This window comes from Heloderma suspectum, chromosome 3 (assembly GCF_057233095.1).
Source record: "Heloderma suspectum isolate Gila_16-S chromosome 3, 16-S_ref, whole genome shotgun sequence".
In the NCBI taxonomy this organism is placed as follows: Eukaryota; Metazoa; Chordata; class Lepidosauria; order Squamata; family Helodermatidae; genus Heloderma; species Heloderma suspectum.
The window spans coordinates 158,350,196-158,368,608 of NC_139460.1; the positions used below are offsets into that span (position 1 = coordinate 158,350,196).

An 18,413-nucleotide genomic window follows, 5' to 3' on the forward strand; every position below is an offset into this window, starting at 1 on the left:
GTATTTTGTCACGAATTGTGTTAATAAATAAATAAAACAGGGTTCCATCAAACAGTAATTTCCAAATTCTTTGGAACCTTTCCAAGGGGGTACACTGCACAGACAGAAAACACAGGAGTGGGGACCCACATGAGGAACAACCACAACCACAATGCTAATGAAGTCCTCAGCACAATGTAAATCATATTTTCCTTCTGGGATGCTGAAAAGGCCTCACCTTGCTGGTACTGCAACTTGGGCCTGTAAAATTAGGGACAAGTGTCTGTCTGTAAATCCCAGGCCGCAGGCCTTCCTTATGTGGTATTTCTTCTTCTGCTGACTGGACTGACTGAGGTCCCCCCCCCCCCCACACACACACACAGTAAACCAAACCAGCCACAACACTAGGTTAATTTCTTAAATAAAAGCTACATGTAGGCATGTAGGCCTCAGCACAGTGATTCATAGCAAGGTATTTTTTCATTCCCTCTACAACATCACTAACAACAGCTCCTGTCAAGATCTTATTTAATTCTTTATTATGGGCTCCAACACATGCCTATAGCATTAGGGACAAGTCTTAGTCAGTAAATCTCAGGCCCCAGGCTTTCCCCCATATATGGTTCCTCCTTCTGACTGGTGCTGACTGAGGTATTACACACACACACGCCCTTTTACAGGTTACACCTGCATATCACAACATCTACAATACCTTGGGGTGGGGGAGATGGGGCATTGGTAAACATTATCAGGTCTTCTGGAACCTGTTATGTCATTATTCGATGAAAATGTAGCGGGGGAGGTTGACTGGAGCCCTTTCATCACCACATTTAGTATTTTCATATAATCTCAGCAACAAATGCTTTTCAACCGAGTTAGTTCACACATTCAGCTGCAAAACATAAAGTGCCGAAAACGAGTGATGTACATACATGTGTGAATCAGTCCTGTTGACTATATAAAAAAGAACCATCTGTGTAATGAAAAGATGTCCCCATTTTAGAGGCTCATTAGTGATCACATGATCTGTAAATATATATCATGTGAACTGAAAAGTTGAAACTATTAATTTTAGTAAAATCCTAGTGTATTTCCCAGAGTTTAAGATTTTCTCAACTCCCTCCCCCCTTTTAATTAAACTCGTTGGCTCAGAGCCTTACTCATTGTCAAGAAGTTGCATTGATGTGTGAATCGCTAGCTGTTTGCTGTCTGACACATCTGACTCTGTTGAAAAATTAATACATGCAAGTTGTCAGTAAAGTAGAAATGGACAAATCAAACCAACAGATGCTCTCTCTGGATCCTGACATGGATTCTGCATGGATGAAGCATTGCCTTCTCTGTGGTTTATCTACTACATTTGTAGACAAAATATTTCTCAAACTTAGATTTCCTTTTGAATCACCTTCTAAATTATATTAACTCTGTCAAAAGAAACAATGGACAAAGTCTTACATATTCCTATTCTCTGTGTAAACAACTTTGAGATAAAAGGGGTTTCACACACATCTAATTAAGTCAAAATGGACTCTACCCAATGGCCTGGATCCAAAGAGCTCTATGCAGGCACCTCGGTGCTTCTGTGGTGCTCCCTGAATTTCCATTTCCAATCACAGAACACTATCCAATGCAACACTAGCGCTAACAGAAATTATGTTGCATTGGTGTAAGCAACCTCTAGCACAATGCCAATAGTATAAGCTGGCGCAGCAGGTTTTCCAGGAAAACCTATTCCACCAGCCAACGTTATTGACATTATGCTAGAGGTCGCTTACGCTAGCACGACCTAATTTCCATTAGTGCTAGTGTTGCATTGGATACTGACCAAATCTCTTTGCTATGAATGCTGCTTCCAACAGCACCCTACATTTCAGGAGAGACTTGTTAGGGGCTGGGGCAGGTCTCCCAGGTTTGGGAGTCATCCCATAAGCTTGAGGTTATTACAGAAAAGCCCTGAATTTTCTCATTCTGAGTAGCAACAGGACACTGATCAGGGTCCAGTCCACATATTGTGGGTGAATCTGGGGGTTATGCAGCTGTGAGAGGCATTCTGTATGGGCAAAGCTCCACTGTGCATACAGAGGACCTCACCCACCTTCAGGACTTTGGTTCAACTAGGAATGGATGAGAATTTAATTTTGGTTCATGTTTTGATAACTTACAAAGATTCACACATTTCTTTACAAAAGCAGTGGAAAGAACTGTAGATGTTGATGTTGCTGAAAATTGAAAAAAGGTGGGAGAAACTGAAACTGACAGAACCGTCCATCCAGAACTAGGGCTTTGCATGCATAGCTCTTAAAAGTCTGGGCTTGAATCCCTGTGTATTCCACAATGTTTGTGGTGCTGAATTAGGTTTACCAGTTTACCACCTCTTTTTATCTGACAGGCTCCTCATCTTTAGCAGCTGCATGGCAGATAGGTACTACATGGTTTTCTCCGTGATTGGAATAGCTAAACCTTTTGAATGTGGCCAGTGCGGATGAATGAATATTTCATTCAGTTCATCTTTTCTTGAAAAAATAGCAAATTTCCTCATAAATGGGGAAATTTCCATCATAAATGGGATGGAAAGAACTTGAAATTTTTGAAAATTTCTATGTGAAAAAAAGCATACCTGACAGATTTATCCATCCCTCAGTTCAACTAATATCTCCTTTCCTAAACCTTTTCAGCTCCATGAAAAGCAGCAGCTACTCAATAAAAAAGGGCAACTTTATAATCAGATGTTAGCCATTGATCTTTTTATATGCTACTGACTGTGAACCAAAGTCATCCTTTGAAGGTGAAGCATCAACCATCATCATCATCTGGATCAGTTAAGATGCAAGTATGAAATAATTCCAGGACTGTAGTATATCTTGAAGTATACAATAATCCAAAATTACTTTATCTTCAGAGGCAGGCTTATGCCTACCAATTAGCAAAATATGAATAGAAGAATATAAAGCTGCAAATCTTAGATAGCTGGTTCCAGTAATCTGTAGCTGGGTTTATAGTCCACCTGGAAATACATGGAGATTCAACAGTGCCAGTTCAGTTTATATATCAGTTTTTAGAGAATAATGTCATAATTCTATAAAACTGGGAGGATATTCCTTCTTTTTATACCAAAAGGCTTTCCTTAAAAAAAAACAAAAAAACCATCTGGGGCTTATAGAAGACTAGTCGGGGAATTCCGAATAGCTCAGATGCCCCATCTTGACACTGGAATAGAATGTTTGGAATGGGCAAAGGCAGCAGCAAAATAACCTTTGCTGTGATAACATGTACAGGAAATACAGTTGACATGAACATATTGCTTTGTGTTTTTATTAAAACTTGTTTAAAAAGCATAAACAGTATGCTTTTTAAAGGATGCTACAACACTGTTCTTGGCTTTGTGCTTTTTAAACTTTTATTTAGAACTCCATGGAATTGCTCTTCACAAACTGCATATAAACTAGGGATTGGAGGATTCCCTTCCTGTTGTTCCAGCTGGGAATCTGCCCTTGGGAGGAGGCGATCCGTTCCTCCCCTCGGAATCTCTTTGGCCGGCTCCGCTCCGCGGGCGATTCCACAGAGCCACCGGCCGGCTCGCTGGCTGAGGCGGATTGACTGCGGACACAAATGGCGTCCAGTATGCCATTTGCGGCCATAAAGGTCTTAGTTTAAGCTAAATGCAGCTGTAAATGGCTGCATTTAGCTTAAACTAAGACCTTTACGGCTGCAAATGGTGTACTGGACGCCATTTGCGGCTGTAGCCTATCATGTGAAAAAAAAAAGCAGGGACGCAAATGGCATCCAGTACGCCATTTGCGGCCATAAAGATCTTAGTTTAAGCATTTACGGCTGCATTTATCTTAAACTAAGACCCTTATGGCAGCAAATGGTGTACTGGACACCATTTGCGTCTAGAGACAGTCCCCCTCAGCCAGCGATACAGCGATGGCGGCTGTATTGCTGGTGCTCTGGAGCCAGCCAGCAGCTCCTCAGGATCGCTGCAAGCAGGATCTGGCCGAAGAGGATTCCGGAGGAAGGCGGAGGTAAGTGCTCCGTTCCGCCACAGACTCCGGGGGGCCTGGGTTCTTTGGAATCTGGTCTCATTGGGGTCTGTGGCAGAATTCTCCGCCATCCCTAATACAAACTATTCTCACTGATCTGGTTGGCTCCATACAGGATGTATATAGAGTCCCACAGCTTCTGCCATCAGGATATCAAGACTTGTATATGTCACCCCCAAAAGCTTGGATTCAGAAACATCAGTATCAGTGCAAACCTACCTGAAAGAATAGCCTTTTGCATTCATCCTTGATCTTTGTGAGGATAACATTAGCTAAGAGGTTGTGCTTATATTTTCAAGGGGATGTCCACAACTCTGTACATCAGAGGTGGGCAACTTCAGGGAGTCCAGGGGCTTTTTTCATCCCACCGTGGTCTGCATTCTGCAGGATGCCAGAGAGAAAAAATAGGAAACTGTTATGGAAGCCTTAAATGGCCACATCTCACTTCAAAACAAGCAAGATTTGGACGTCTTAGGCTTCCTTCACAGTTTGCTGCTGATTTTCAGCATCAGATCAGTAATTTCAGCAGCTTGGCAGCAGAGGCCGCGCTGGGTGGGGATGAGGATGAGCAATAATAATTCAAAATTATACTAGTATACATAAGAAAAGATATCATGAGGGCCATCCAAGTGGTATCAGAACCTGTTGACCTGTCTCAAAGTTGGTAACATTTCAGGATTGGGCTATATTTTCTGCCAAGACACTGGATTGGTGAATTCATGGTTCCCCCACTCCCACCCCATGGGTTTGCTGGCTTGGCAGTGGCATGGCAATCAGTTATGCATTTGCATGTTTCCATAGCTACCAGGAGCAACTCCCTTCAAGCTAATCAGTGGAGGAGGCACAAACACCACCACTCTGGGGGCATTTCTACACCAGCCTAAAATCCTGCACTTAAAACGGGGCTTTCTGCTTCCATTTTAAATGCAGGATCACAACTGACTCCCTTCACACGCATTCCCTTCCCCGCTCCCCTTCCCCCTCCTTCTCCCTGTATCTGAGACTTCCATTATCTTTCATTGATCTCACGCCTCTTCCTGCCGCTTTAACTGTTTTGATGAAGGAAAGTGAAGTGGAACACAACAGGGTAATTTGATAGCTCATTATCTACGATCTATTTAAAAACGGAACAAAGGGCATATAGTGCAGGAGGGTCATGGCAGGTTCACTGCATCAGGTAAAGAGCTCGCAAACTTCCATGAAGGACAAATCTCAATCGCAGGATAAAAGTGCAGTGTGAAGGAGCTCTGGCTCTGCACAGATCATCCAGGGCCTTAATCGACAATCCTGGCAGCTCTCCATACCAAGGAGTCAGGGTAATGCCAGTTAGGGATGTCAGAGAATTTTGCCATGAATCTCGGGGAGGCCGAATGCCAGCGCATTTGGCCCCCCAAAATTTGTGGCAGAATGGTCTGCCCCCCTGCCCCCCCCCCCGGGACGGGACTTACCTTGGGCGAATCTTCCTGGCGGCGGCGGCTCCAGCGGCGGTTCGGCGGCGGTTTGGCGGTGGCGGCCAGTCTTCTGACTGGCTGCCGCCGCCGCCATTTCCAGTAAAAAAACAAACAAAACAAAAAAAGTGATAGGCTACATAAAGATTTACGTAGCCTATCACGGCTAGATTTTTAAAAAATACCATGATAGGCTACGTAAATGTTTACGTAGACTATCACGGCTGAGTAAAAACAAAAAAAACAAAAACGCGCGTATGCAAATAGTGGTGCCCATGGGCGCCGCAATTTGCGTACGCGTGTTTTTTGTTTTTCTTTTACTCAGCCGTGACAGGCTACGTAAACATTTACGTAGCCTATCACGGCTGACTGCAGGGACGCAAACGGCGGCAGCTACGGCCGCCGTCATTTGCGGACCCAGCCGGCCAGGATTCGGGAGGGGAGGGATGGAGCGCCTCCCTCCCCGGCCAGAATTTCGGGGGGTAGGGACGGAGCTCCTCCCCCCCATCCCAAATCACATTTCGTTAAAAGGTAAGTGACTTTCGTACATCCCTAATGCCAGTTAAATGCATAGCATACAATACACATGCCTAGAGAGTGTTGTGTGAGTGGAACACGCTCATTGTTCATTTTCTAGCTGGACAATGGATCACACTAGACATGAGTAAGACTCTTAGATCAAAAGGCGCTTTATTGCATGGCCAGCAAGCCACTCTGTCAGCAAAGGGGCAGAGAGCCCCAAGTGTTCAGTGGAGCGGGCTTTCATACAGTGAAATACGTCACATATAGGGAAGAACTCTAGCCATGCTCTAGTAGCTGCATTACTTGGAGGCATTCACACAGTCTGTTATCTGGAAAGGGACTGAATGTTCCTTCCCTGTACCGGGGTGGATGCTTGCCAGCTACTGACATTCAGTTACTGCACAAAGTACAATGTTATCTGCCTGCAGCCTGGGGAGGAACTCATGTTCCCTAACAATTCCCAGGGAAACTGCTGACAGGCTGTAATCTGTTTCTCACAAGACTGTGGAGCCAAGACAGGATGACCTAGTGTACAAACATGGAGTAACTCTGGTTCATACTAAACACAAGCACAAGCATCTGTTGGATACCTTAAGCAGATGCCAGTGGCACTCTTATAACTGCGTTGCCATTCTGGGGTACACATAACACATTAGGGGTGAGGGTTAAAGGATTCTTTCCACAAGAGCCAGCACGTCTGAGCCCCTCTGAAACATCTCTTTGATTGCATTAAAGGGAATGGCTTGTGCATTTGTGTAAAATATCACAAATGTTTGGCCTGCAGTTATATCTGCTGAGAATTGAGCTATTTCATTAATCATTCTGAAATATTGAAAAGCCTGAATTAAATCTTTAAATTCTTCACTGTTAGTGCCTTAGGGTGCCATTCTAAACATGCTTACTAGGAAGTGAACACAGTAGAACTTACTTCTGTGTAAACATACATCCCATTGTACTGCTCATTCTTTTTAAGACTGGAATCCTATGTACACTTTTGTGGATGTAACGAAAGCCCATTAAACTCAGTGGGACTTACTTCTGAATACAGATGCATAGGATCAGGCAGTCAGTGTGAGATCTTTCCTACAAGGTTAAGAAGTTGGAAGTTTTAGTTCTAATATGTGCCCTGTGGTCAATAATATACCAGGAACTCTTGCTCTCTGGGGGAAAACAAAAACAACCCAAACATGTCATTTGTGTGGTCAGCTTTGGCTGCATAATATTTCTCTGCAGGTATGGCAAGCTGACTTTCTCTGAGGTAGAAGTCATCTCATTGATTGTCTCGAGTAAAAGGAAATGGCTTATGCATCTTTAGTACAATATAACAAATGTCCTTTTGCATTATAATTGAATGGTGATTGTTGTGTTCAATCAATGGGAAAGGTTAAAGGAGCTCCTCTGCCAGCATTTTTAATGGAGAAGTCGATTAAGATTCACTTTAATCATTCTGGCTGCCTTGGAATTAAAGCAACAAAGACCATCAATGGTACTATAATTACCAGTCCTTCTGTAGGTTTACACTGCTCTTTATGCAATAATAAATTTTCCTATAATGCACAATGTGACCAGGTTAACTTGCTTTGTTTGCAAAGCTAAATATTTCCCTTAATTGTATTGTGGATGAGAAACTCTTGTGATTAAGCTTATATCATTCAGTTGAATTATAAAAGAGAACCCTCTGCACGGGTTGAATGAGCAAAATCAGCAGGGTACTTGGCGTTAAATAGTTTTAGCACGGTGGCCTTAACCCCAGGACACTAGTGGCATATTTCACTTTATTGAACATGGGGGCCAGCATCTCTCTCAGGCAACTCTAAAGGGTCAAATATATTATTCTAATCCCTGTTCAAAACAGAGAAAAGGTTATTGTACAGAACAGTTTGGCACACTGCAATGAATGAAAAATTCACATCAGGGAGATGGGTACAAATCTCTTTTAGACATGGCCTTTAAAAGGCTCCCCAAATGGAATACTTAAGTGGCCCTTGGTAATTTTTAAAAATTCCTGAAATTGATCTCATTTATTAATTAGTCTGGACCTTTAAAGGTCTTACCATAAATAGCAGCAACATTTTTTTTTAAAGTCAAATGGGAACCAGAACATGATCCAGGCCTCATTTAGCATATAGGTGTGGAAATGAACACTTCAATTAAAACCAAACGAATACTCATAAACAGGTTTGTCATTCCTATCATGGTATTGTCATACATTGTTAAACATCGGACGACAAGGGGTTCTGATTCTTTAGATAAGTTCTGCCTCTAATATTTTCCTCTTGTTCTAGCTATTTTTAGATTCTAGCTGGGGAATGGATGGAGGGATTATCTTTTTAAACATTGTGACTAGTGTTTGGGGGTGGGGGTCTGGAAGGATTTGAGTCTGCACAGGATAACAGCTGATCCAAAGAATATAACTAGGCAGGTGTATACCTGATTTCTTTGGGAGACCTAATGAGTTTTCTGAAGATAAATTAACCAGACAAAGCACATAAATGTTGACCTGAGCTTATTGTGTCCCCAGACCTTCCATGCAACAAAAAGAGATCAGAACAGGGCACTTGTATGCTGTCCCACCTTCAGAACTCAAAAGTGTGATGTGTCAGCACAGGGTTTTCCCATATTACTTTAAGCCTACTGTTCAGGAAACTTTTTCCAAATGTCCGGTTTGATACTGAAGGGCTAAACAAAGGTATTATGCAGGGATCCTTGTTCAGGGATACTCTTAATTAGAAGAATACTTTATGTGCCTAAAACAAACTCAATGCTGTACAAAAGATAAAACATGGACAACATCCTCCGCACATACAGGAGATATTATCCAAATAGCTCGTCCCACCAACAGAACAGGGAAGGGGAGATTCCCCTTTCCCCTGTAATCCACTTCCCCACATACCTTCAAAATCTGTTCTGGATGGTTGAGGGACTTTCCAAAGCAGATTTTGGGGAGACATCAGGAGCTGCAGGGGAAGCAGAAGAGGGGGAAATTCCATTGCATGAGCAGACACACTTACACAACACTGGATTTAAACCTTACATTCTAATTCAAGGCAACTTTACATACGTATGCACATCACTTGATCTCTCAATCATTGCTTGATTAATCTCAGCACGTGCAGCTCCACTTGTGAACTACATCCAGTGAGAAGTATTGTGCTTGTGGTGTATAAAACCTCCGTAGAATAGTCAATATAAATGCAAAAATATAGGATTGCTTTCCCTCTCAACTCAATTATATATTTCTGCCAGTACTAAACATCTAAGTGGTGATCGTCTTACCAGTGCCCGCAAAAGCATAATTTATTTCTAGATGTGTAACCCAGCAGATTCTAGGTCAAGCCACTAATTGCCATTCACATGTTTGAATTCCAAAACGTGGCTCATCTAATTGTGAACACCCTCCATTTAGAAAATCAATCCTCAGTTATAAAAAATAAGATACCTGAGATTTGATTCAATTTCACATTTCTTTATTTCTAACATATAGATCCTATATGACCTAGGTTGCAATCCGATGTACACATTCCTGGGAGAAAGTCCCATTGAACTCAATGGAGGCTTACTCTTATATAGACATGCACAGGATTGCACTGTTAGTCTGTCAATTAAGGGCACAATCCTATGCATGTTTAGACAGAGGAAAAGGCCATACTGGCTGGGGAATGCTAGGAATTGTAAGCCTTTTCTCTGTCTAAACATGCATAGGATTGTGCCCTAAATTACATGTTTATATGTGAAAAAGACTATCTCTTTTTTTAAAAAAATCTCTTTTATCTTTTATCTTCTTTTATATTGTTGTATATTTTATATCTTAACATTTTAATATGTGCCTGGGAGGATCATTGAGCAACTCAGGGGGTTGAGGAGGTGCCACCATAACTGTAGTCACGGGCAGGTGGAGGCATAGCATTGGTGGATTAACAGGGCAGCTGAGGAGAAGAGGGGCTAGACACCTTACTGCTATACCCTCTTCTGGTTCTTCCCCCAACCTGATGGTTCCTGGCGGCCTTACCAGTCTGCCCTCGGGTCTGGTGGTGCTACTGCTGAATGCCAGGTCGGTCCAAAATAAAATCTCCCTCATCCATGATTTGATTGTGGATGACGGGGCTGACCTGGTATGTATTACTGAGACATGGGTGGGGGAACTGGAAGGGGTCACTCTTTCCCAGCTGTGCCCTCCTGGGTACTCAGTGCAGCACCAACACCGACTCGAGGGTTGGGGAGGGGGGGTTGCCATGGTCTATAGGAATTTAATCTCCCTCTTTAGGCTTCCTGCTCATTTGAGTGCAGATCTTGAGTGCTTGTACCTTGTGTTGGGTACCTGGGACAGATTAGGGATTCTGTTGGGGTACCGCCCACCCCGCTGCCCATCAGACTCCCTGCCTGAGCTGACGGAGGTGGTCTCGGACTTGGTGTTGAGGACCCCTAGGATGAAGGTCACTGCCGAGGCCGCTGTATCCGAAGCGGCTCAGGACTCCATGGCCACCATGACAACCATGGGGCTGTCCCAACATGTCATCAGCCCAACGCATATAAAAGGACACACGCTTGATTTGGTTTTCTCGACTGGGCAGGAGGATGGTGATCTGAAAGTGGAGGAATTAACATCTGTCCCTTTGTCATGGTCAGATCACTTCCTGTTGAGGTTTAGACTCTTGGCAGCCTTCCCCCTCTGCAACGGTGGGGGACCTACTAAAATGGTCCATCCCCAGAAGCTAATGGATTCCGCTGGATTCTGGGGGATTTTCCTGCTGGTATGGCTGGTGCTCCTGTCGAAGTCCAGGTCGCTCTGTGGAATGCAGAGATGACTCGGGCGGTTGACACGATTGTGCCCAAGCACCCTCTCCCTCTGAGCAGAGCCCGGCCAGCTCCTTGGTATACACCTGAGCTCAGGGCAATGAAGCAAGAGGAGAGACAGCGAGAACGCAGGTGGAGGAAAACTCGTGCTGAGTCTGACTGAAGACAGGTAAGAGCTCACTATCGAGCCTACTCTGTGGTGGTGAGGGTGGCAAAGAGACAGTTCTTTTCTGCCAGCATTGCATCTTCTCAGTGTCGTCCAGCAGAGATTTTCCAAGTGGTTCACGGCCTGTTACATTCTGGGTCAGGGAGAGAGACAGTGGAACCCTCAGTGGCACACAGTGATGAGTTTGCAAGGCACTTTGAAGATAAAGTTGCTCAGATTCGTCATGAATTGGACACCATGATTAATGCAATTCCATAGGTAGAGGCGTTCAGAGCACCGTCTGGTCCAGTTTTATTGGATGAGTTTCAGTTATTGAGGCCTGAGGATGCAGACAAGCTGCTTGGCCAAGTCCGATCAACCACTTGTGTGCTTGACCCTTGCCCTTCATGGCTTATTAAATCAAACAAGGAGGGGATGTCCGGCTGGGTTCAGGAGGTTGTAAATTCCTCCTTGAGAGAGAGAGTGGTGCCGGCAGCTTTAAAAGAAGCGGTAATCAGACCACTCCTAAAAAAGCCTAACCTGGACCCAGAGGATGTTAACAATTATAGGCCAGTGGCCAACATCCCCTTCCTGGGCAAGGTGCTTGAGCGGGTGGTTGCAGGACAGCTCCAGGCACTCTTGAATGAAACAGATTATCTAGATCCATTTCAATCGGGCTTCAGGCCTGGTTTTGGAACAGAAACTGCCTTGGTCGCCCTGTGGGATGACCTCTGCCAGGAGAGGGACAGGGGGAGTACGACCCTGTTGATCCCCCTGGACCTCTCAGTGGCTTTCGATACCATCGACCATGGTATCCTTCTGCATAGGTTGTCTGGGTTAGGAGTTGGAGGCACTGCACTGCAGTGGTTCCACTCCTACTTGGATGGCCGATTCCAGAAGGTGGTGCTGGGGGATTATTGCTCTGTGCCATGGCAATTGTGCCATGGGGTTCCACAGGGCTCGATTTTATCCCCCATGCTGTTTAACATCTACATGAAACCACTGTGGAAGGTTATCCAGAGGTGTGGGCTGAGGTGCCATCAATATGTGGATGACACCCAAGCTCTACCTCTCTTTTTCATCAAACCCAGGTGAGGCAGTGGCTGTTCTGAATCAGTGCCTGGGGACGGTAATGGACTGGATGAGGGCCAATAAACTGAAACTCAATCCAGACAAGACAGAGGTACTGTTAATGGGTGGTTTGTCTGCACGGCTAGGTGATATTCAACCTGTTCTGGAGGGGGTTGCACTCCCCCTAAAGGATAACGTTTGTACTTTTGGGGTGCTCTTGGAACCAGAACTGTCACTTGAGGCACAGGTGAACTCAGTGGCATGGAGCACTTTTTATCAGCTTAGGCTGATATACCAACTGTGCCCTTATCTGGACAGAGATAGCCTAGCTATAGTTATCCATGCTCTGATAACTTCTCATCTGGATTACTGCAATGCGTTATATGTGGGGCTGCCTTTGAAAATGGTCTGGAAACTTCAGCTGGTCCAAAACAGGGCAGCAAGATTGTTATAGGGATGGTGGAGAATTTCTCCACGAATCTCCAGGAGGCCGAATGCCAACGCATTCGGCCCCCCAAAATTGGTGGTGAAATTCTCCGCCGGCCCCCACCCCCCACCCCGGGATGGGACTTACCTCGTGCGAATGTCCCTCTCGGCGGCGGGTCCCGGCGGCGTTTTGGCGGCGTTTCGGCGGGGGCAGCGGCCGGTCTTCTGACCAGCTGCCACCGCCGCCATTGCAAAATAAAAAAGGAAAGTAAAAAAACAACAACACACCCGTGATAGGCTACGTAACGATTTACGTAGCCTATCACGGCTAGATTTCCGAAGTCAGCCGTGATAGGCTACGTAAATCGTCATGTAGCCTATCATGGGTGACTTTGAAAAAAAAAAGCATGTACGCAAATGGCGGCGCCCATGGGGCGCCGCCATTTGCGTTCCTTAGTTTAGCACGTCTAGTCTACGTAAAGATTTACGTAGACTACGGCGAAAATAAGGGCAACGCAAATAGCGTTCCCTTATTTTCACCGTAGTCTACGTAAATCTTTACGTAGACTAGACATGCCAAACTAAGGAACGCAAATGGTGGCGCCCCATGGGCGCCGCCATTTGCGTACGCGCTTTTTTTTTTTTTCAAAGTCACCCGTGATAGGCTACGTGACGATTTACATAGCCTATCACGGCTAACTTTGGAAATCTAGCCGTGATAGGCTACGTAAATCGTTACGTAGCCTATCACAGGTGTGTGTGTGTGTGTGTGTTTTACTTTACTTTTTTTTTTCGTGGCCGGGTAGACGGGGCGCTCCTACCCGGCCTGAATTTCGGCGGCGAGGGATGGGGCGCCTCCCCCCCGGCCTGAATTTCGGCCGGGCAAGGCGGGGCGTCTCCCCCCCCTCACCTGAACTTTGGGGGGAGAACTGAAGCACCTCCCCCCCACCGCGAAGCAAGCTGTGGGACCAGGTAAGTCCCTTTCGTCCATCCCTAGATTGTTAACAGGGACTGGCCAATGAGCTCATATTACGCCAGTACTTTTTCAGTTGCACTGGCTGGCAGTTCATTTCCAGGCCCAATGTGCTGGTATTAACATTTAAAACCCTTAATGGCTTGGGGCCAGGTTATCTGAAGGATTGCCTCCTCGCATATGTGCCTGCCCAGACCTTAAGATCATCCTCAGTGGCCCTTCTCCGTGAGCCCCTGCCAAAGGAAGTGAGGCAGGTGGCTACTAGGAGGAGGGCTTTTTCTGCTGTGAAATGAGCTCCCTAGTGAGGTTAGCCTGGCACCTACATTGTATTCCTTCCAGTGCCAGGTGAAGGCCTTTTTATTTTCCCAGGCATTTTAGCATTTTAGCTTTCTAGACTTTTAACTTTTCTGTTTTAAATCTGTATTTTAAATTCCTGCACTGCTGCTAGGTTTTATTGTGGTTGTATTGTTATATTGTGGTTTTAATGTTCTATATATTTTAAATTGTTTTATTGTGTTCCATTTGGTTTTAATTTTTGTGAACTGCCCAGAGAGCTTTGGCTATTGGGTGGTATAGAAATGAAATAAATAAATAAATAAATAAGGCAGCTGATCCTTTGGTGTGACAGCATAACTGTTCCATTTTTAGGAGCTTTCCATCTTGATTGTAAAATTAAGCTGAAAATCTGATGTGAAAAGATACAATGGCCAGGATCCAAAGAACTGCAGAGCTAGTGCTGTACACCCATGGTAGTCTTATGTTTGTGATTCTCAAACAGCATCCCACCCCACCCGCCATTTGCCATATGGTTACCAAATTTTGAAACTAAAGGGACTTTCAAGGACAGTTTGAGATATAGCATGACAGTCTACTGTTCAAAGAAAAGTTTTAAAAATCCCACCAATGCAATCAAATTCTTGGGCACACTTAAGTAGCTTTAAAAAAAAGCAGTATGGCTATGTATATACTAATGCAGAGGTATATTTGAATGTTTACTTGTTCATACTTTCGCATAAGTGCAGTAATGCAATCCATAACTATGTAGATTACAGGGAAGTCTTACCTTGAGTAGACATAAGATCATCCTGTAAGTCTGCAAGCCTCAAGTAATCCCCATTGAGCCCCATAGGGTGCTCTGGAACAAAGAGGACATTGCTTCTGAGCTTGGTAGGGTCGGGGATCAGAGGTGTCTCCCTTCATTGCAGGGAGGCATTTTACTCTCTGCTCCCTCCGACTGAGAAATGCAGAGGCAGAAGACGCTCAGTTCGGGGCGGGGGGGCTGCTTGCATCTTCGAAGACTGCCCAGTGAAGTAATTTATGCTTGTGCATGGGGAAATCAGGCTGGAGAAGTCCTATTCTTCAAAGATTTGAAGATCTGAAGATTTGAAGATAATGCCTTAATAATTTTTTTTTTTTTAATCACTTACAGGGTGATCTTATGTCTACTCAGTAGTAAGGTCCATTGAGTTTGATGTGGCTTACTCCCAAGTGAGTGCCCAGGATTGGGGCCACAAGAAAATATTACAGCACCAGTTAAGCTAGAATGGGGGGGAAGGGTGGGGGAAGGCAGCATGTGTAAAGGCACTCAGTTGTGATCCTTCATTTTTATTTTTTTTAAAGCCAAAACAGGGGATACAAGGAGGTAAAAGTTAGTGTCATTTGAAGGGAGAGAACAAGCCCCTGCTCAGTGCAGGAAGCCTGACTCCCTTGCAGTGTCCCATCCAAAATTCTGACCAAGGCTCACCCGGCTGAGCTTCCCAGATCAGACAAGAACCAGCAGCTCTAGCCCTCTGCTGGCTGGTGATAAAACTTCCAGTGCTAAGGAACCTATGCTATCAGCAGCTGGAAGACCAGATGGGGGCATCTAGAGCTGTGATTGGACAGGAGGGAAATACAACCACCGTCATATATGGACAGGCGTGGGTGGGGACTACGACCTTATAAGGTAATGAACATGGAAGAGCAGAGCACATGAATGGGAAATACAGGGATATTGGGGTATTGAAAACGGGAGCACAGAAGTGGGAAATTCCGGTCCCAATTCGAGGCAGGTCCTGCTTACTGTGAAAGTCAAGTGGTGAAACCTTATTGGAAGTGAAAAAAACCGTAAGTGTAGATTGGCCCTCAGATTAGCTTGTTGTGATTTCCGAACCCGACCCAGTGACTTCAGCATAGTTTGTTGGAAGGGGCTACAGAGCCACCTGGCAAGACCGGTGAAAAAAAACCTGCTGCCCCACACTATCTCACTTTCCTCTCATCTGCCCGGCAACAGCGTGCAAAAGTCCCGATTCTGTCCTCGCTCCTCCCTCCCTCTTTCAGTTTCACTGTGGCTTCATCGCGGGCTGTGCTTGCTGCCCCCACCCACTCGAAAGGCAGCAAACTTTCTCCCTCCTCCCCCCACCCCTGCTTTCACAGACCCGGCTTGCCTTGGCAGGTTACTCTTACGCCCAACCCAGCTTTGCCTCTGTAGGTGGAAAGTTATCGTAGTTAGTCAGTGTAAAAAAATTCCCCCCTGAAGCTTTTACCAGAGTTTCTCTGTCCCCACCTCCATCTGAGCTTTCCTCTCTGGTCACTGCCCCTGCCTGCTTGAAAAGCAGTGATCCTTCTCCCTCCCTATGCACCCTCCACACCACATCTGGCTGCTCCAGTTCCTCTGTTCTCTATGTGCTGCCCTTGCTCCATAATCAGTGGTCCTTCACCCTCCTCCTCCACTTGCCTTAGCAGGTTACTTTTATGTCCTGTCCCCATCTCCCCCTCCCTATCTGCTAAAATGGACCCTGGTTGCCTCAGCGGGTTACTTCTATGCCCCATCTCCCCCCTTCCCCTGTTCCTGGGCTCCGCTTGCCTTAGCGGGTTACTTTCACACCCATTCTTCCACCCTTATGCTTTCATAGTCTCTGCTTGCCTTAGCAGGTTACTTTTATGCCCATCTCCCCCCACCCACACTTTCACGGACTCCACTTACCTTAGCGGGTTATGTTTGCACACAATCCTCCCCTCCCCATCTGCTTTGACAGACTCCACTTGCCTTAGTGGGTTACTTTTATGCCCAAAGTCCCCCCCCCACACACACACACACACTGCTTTCATGGATTCCACTCGCCTTAATGGCCTACTTTTATGCCCAGTCTGGTAGTGCAATAGTCCTGGCTCCCTCCTCCCTCCCTCATTCAGTTTAGCGCTTTGCTTCCTTAGAAGCCTTTTTCCCCTGGGAGCCAAATTCTTATCTTGACTGAGCAATCTTGAAGGAGACTATTATTCTGCCCAGCTTAGTTTTATTTATTAATTATTTATTATTAAATTTATTAATCGCCCATCTGGCTGGTCACCCAGCCACTCTGGGCGATGTACAACATACAATAAAAACAGTTTAAAACAATAAAATTCTACAATAAAAACTTTTTCTAAAATACCCTAACCCACCCCAAATGCCTGCCTGAACAACCACATTTTTAATGCATGACGGAAGCTCATTGAAGAGGGGGCATGACGGAGTTCCCTAGGGAGGGAGTTCCACAGAGTGGGGGCCACCACAGAAAAGGCCCTCTCCCCGTCCCCACCAGTCTAGCTGTCCTGGCTGATGGGACAGAGAGAAGGCCATCTGAGGCTGATCTTGTTAAGCGGCCTGTCTGGTGCTGCTGGAGGCGCTCCTTAAGATAGGCTGGGCCGGAACCATATGGGGTTTTAAAGGTCAAAACCAACACCTTGAATTTGGCCCGGAAAACAACTGGTAACCAGTGCAACTCCTTCAGCACTGGAGTGATGTGATCTCGCCGGCGGCTGCCTTTAATCAGGCGAGCCGCCGCGTTCTGTACCAGCTGCAGTTTCCGAACCGTCTTCAAGGGTAACCCCACGTAGATCACATTACAGTAGTCTAAACGAGAGGAGACCAGGGCATGTACTACCGATAGAAGCAGATGGTCGGGAAGGAAGGGGCGCAGCCGCCGTATCAGATGGAGTTGATACAGCGCTGTCCGGCTCACAGCTGACACCTGAGCCTCCATGGACAGCTGGGAGTCCAAAATGACCCCCAGGCTGCAGACCTGGTCTTTCAAGGGTAGCCGTACCCCATTCAACACCAGGTCAACATCCCCCAGCCTCCTCTTGTCTCCCACCAAAAGTACCTCGGTCTTGTCAGGGTTCAGCTTCAACCTATTCCTCCCCATCCAGCCACTCACCGTCTCCAGATATTTGGACAGGGATTCTATGGCCAACCTTGGTGAAGATTTGAATGAGAGGTAGAGCTGCGTGTCATCCGCATATTGATGACACTGCACCCCAAACCTCCTGATGATAGCCCCCAGCGGCTTCACATAGATGTTAAATAGCATCGGGGAGAGGATGGAACTCTGTGGCAACCCAAAAGTAAGTGGCCACGGGTCCGAAACCTCCTCTCCCAGTGCTACCCTCTGGTACCTGCCGGAGAGGAAGGACCAGAACCACTGCAATATGGTGTCCCCAATGCCCAACCCCTCCAGGTGGTCCAGGAGGATACCGTGGTCAACGGTATCGAAAGCCGCTGAGAGGTCGAGGAGGACAAGGAAGGAGCATTCACCCCTATCCAGAGCCTTCCTCATATCATCTACCAAGGCGACCAAGGCCGTTTCTGTCCCATGCCCAGGCCTGAAGCCCGACTGAAATGGGTCTAGATAATCAGTTTCTTCCAAGTGTGCCTTCAACTGCACCGCCACCACCCACTCAATCACCTTGCCCCAAAATGGCAGATTTGAGACTGGGCGAAAGTTGTTCAAAACTTGAGGATCCAAGGAGGGCTTCTTTAAGAGCGGTCTTATCACTGCTTCCTTGAGGGCTGATGGCATCACTCCCTCCTCAAGGGAGGCGTTCACCACCGCCTTGATCCCCTTACCCAGTCTCTCTCTGCAGCTCATAATGAGCCAAGATGGGCAAGGATCAAGTAAGCAGGTGGTCGGCCGTACCGATGAAAGCACCTTGTCCACTTCATCAGGAGGAAGAAGCTGGAACCGATCCCACAAAACTGGGTTGCCACAGGC

General features: G+C 46.0%; 1 long non-coding RNA gene across 2 annotated transcripts in view; it reads right to left on the minus strand.

Moving 5' to 3' along the window:
* Positions 1-496: 496 nt before the first annotated feature.
* LOC146350376 (uncharacterized) overlaps positions 497-18,413 on the minus strand; it is an 87,867-nt gene continuing 69,950 nt past the window's right edge. Inside the window, exons 2-4 of one of the 2 annotated variants that reach the window (XR_014788841.1) lie at positions 8,886-8,949; positions 4,242-4,403; positions 497-2,983 (exon numbers count right to left, since the gene is read on the minus strand). This is a non-coding gene — a long non-coding RNA (uncharacterized LOC146350376). The remainder of the gene's footprint in view (positions 2,984-4,241; positions 4,404-8,885; positions 8,950-18,413) is intronic. The other variant, XR_014788842.1, reaches the window with a different exon arrangement.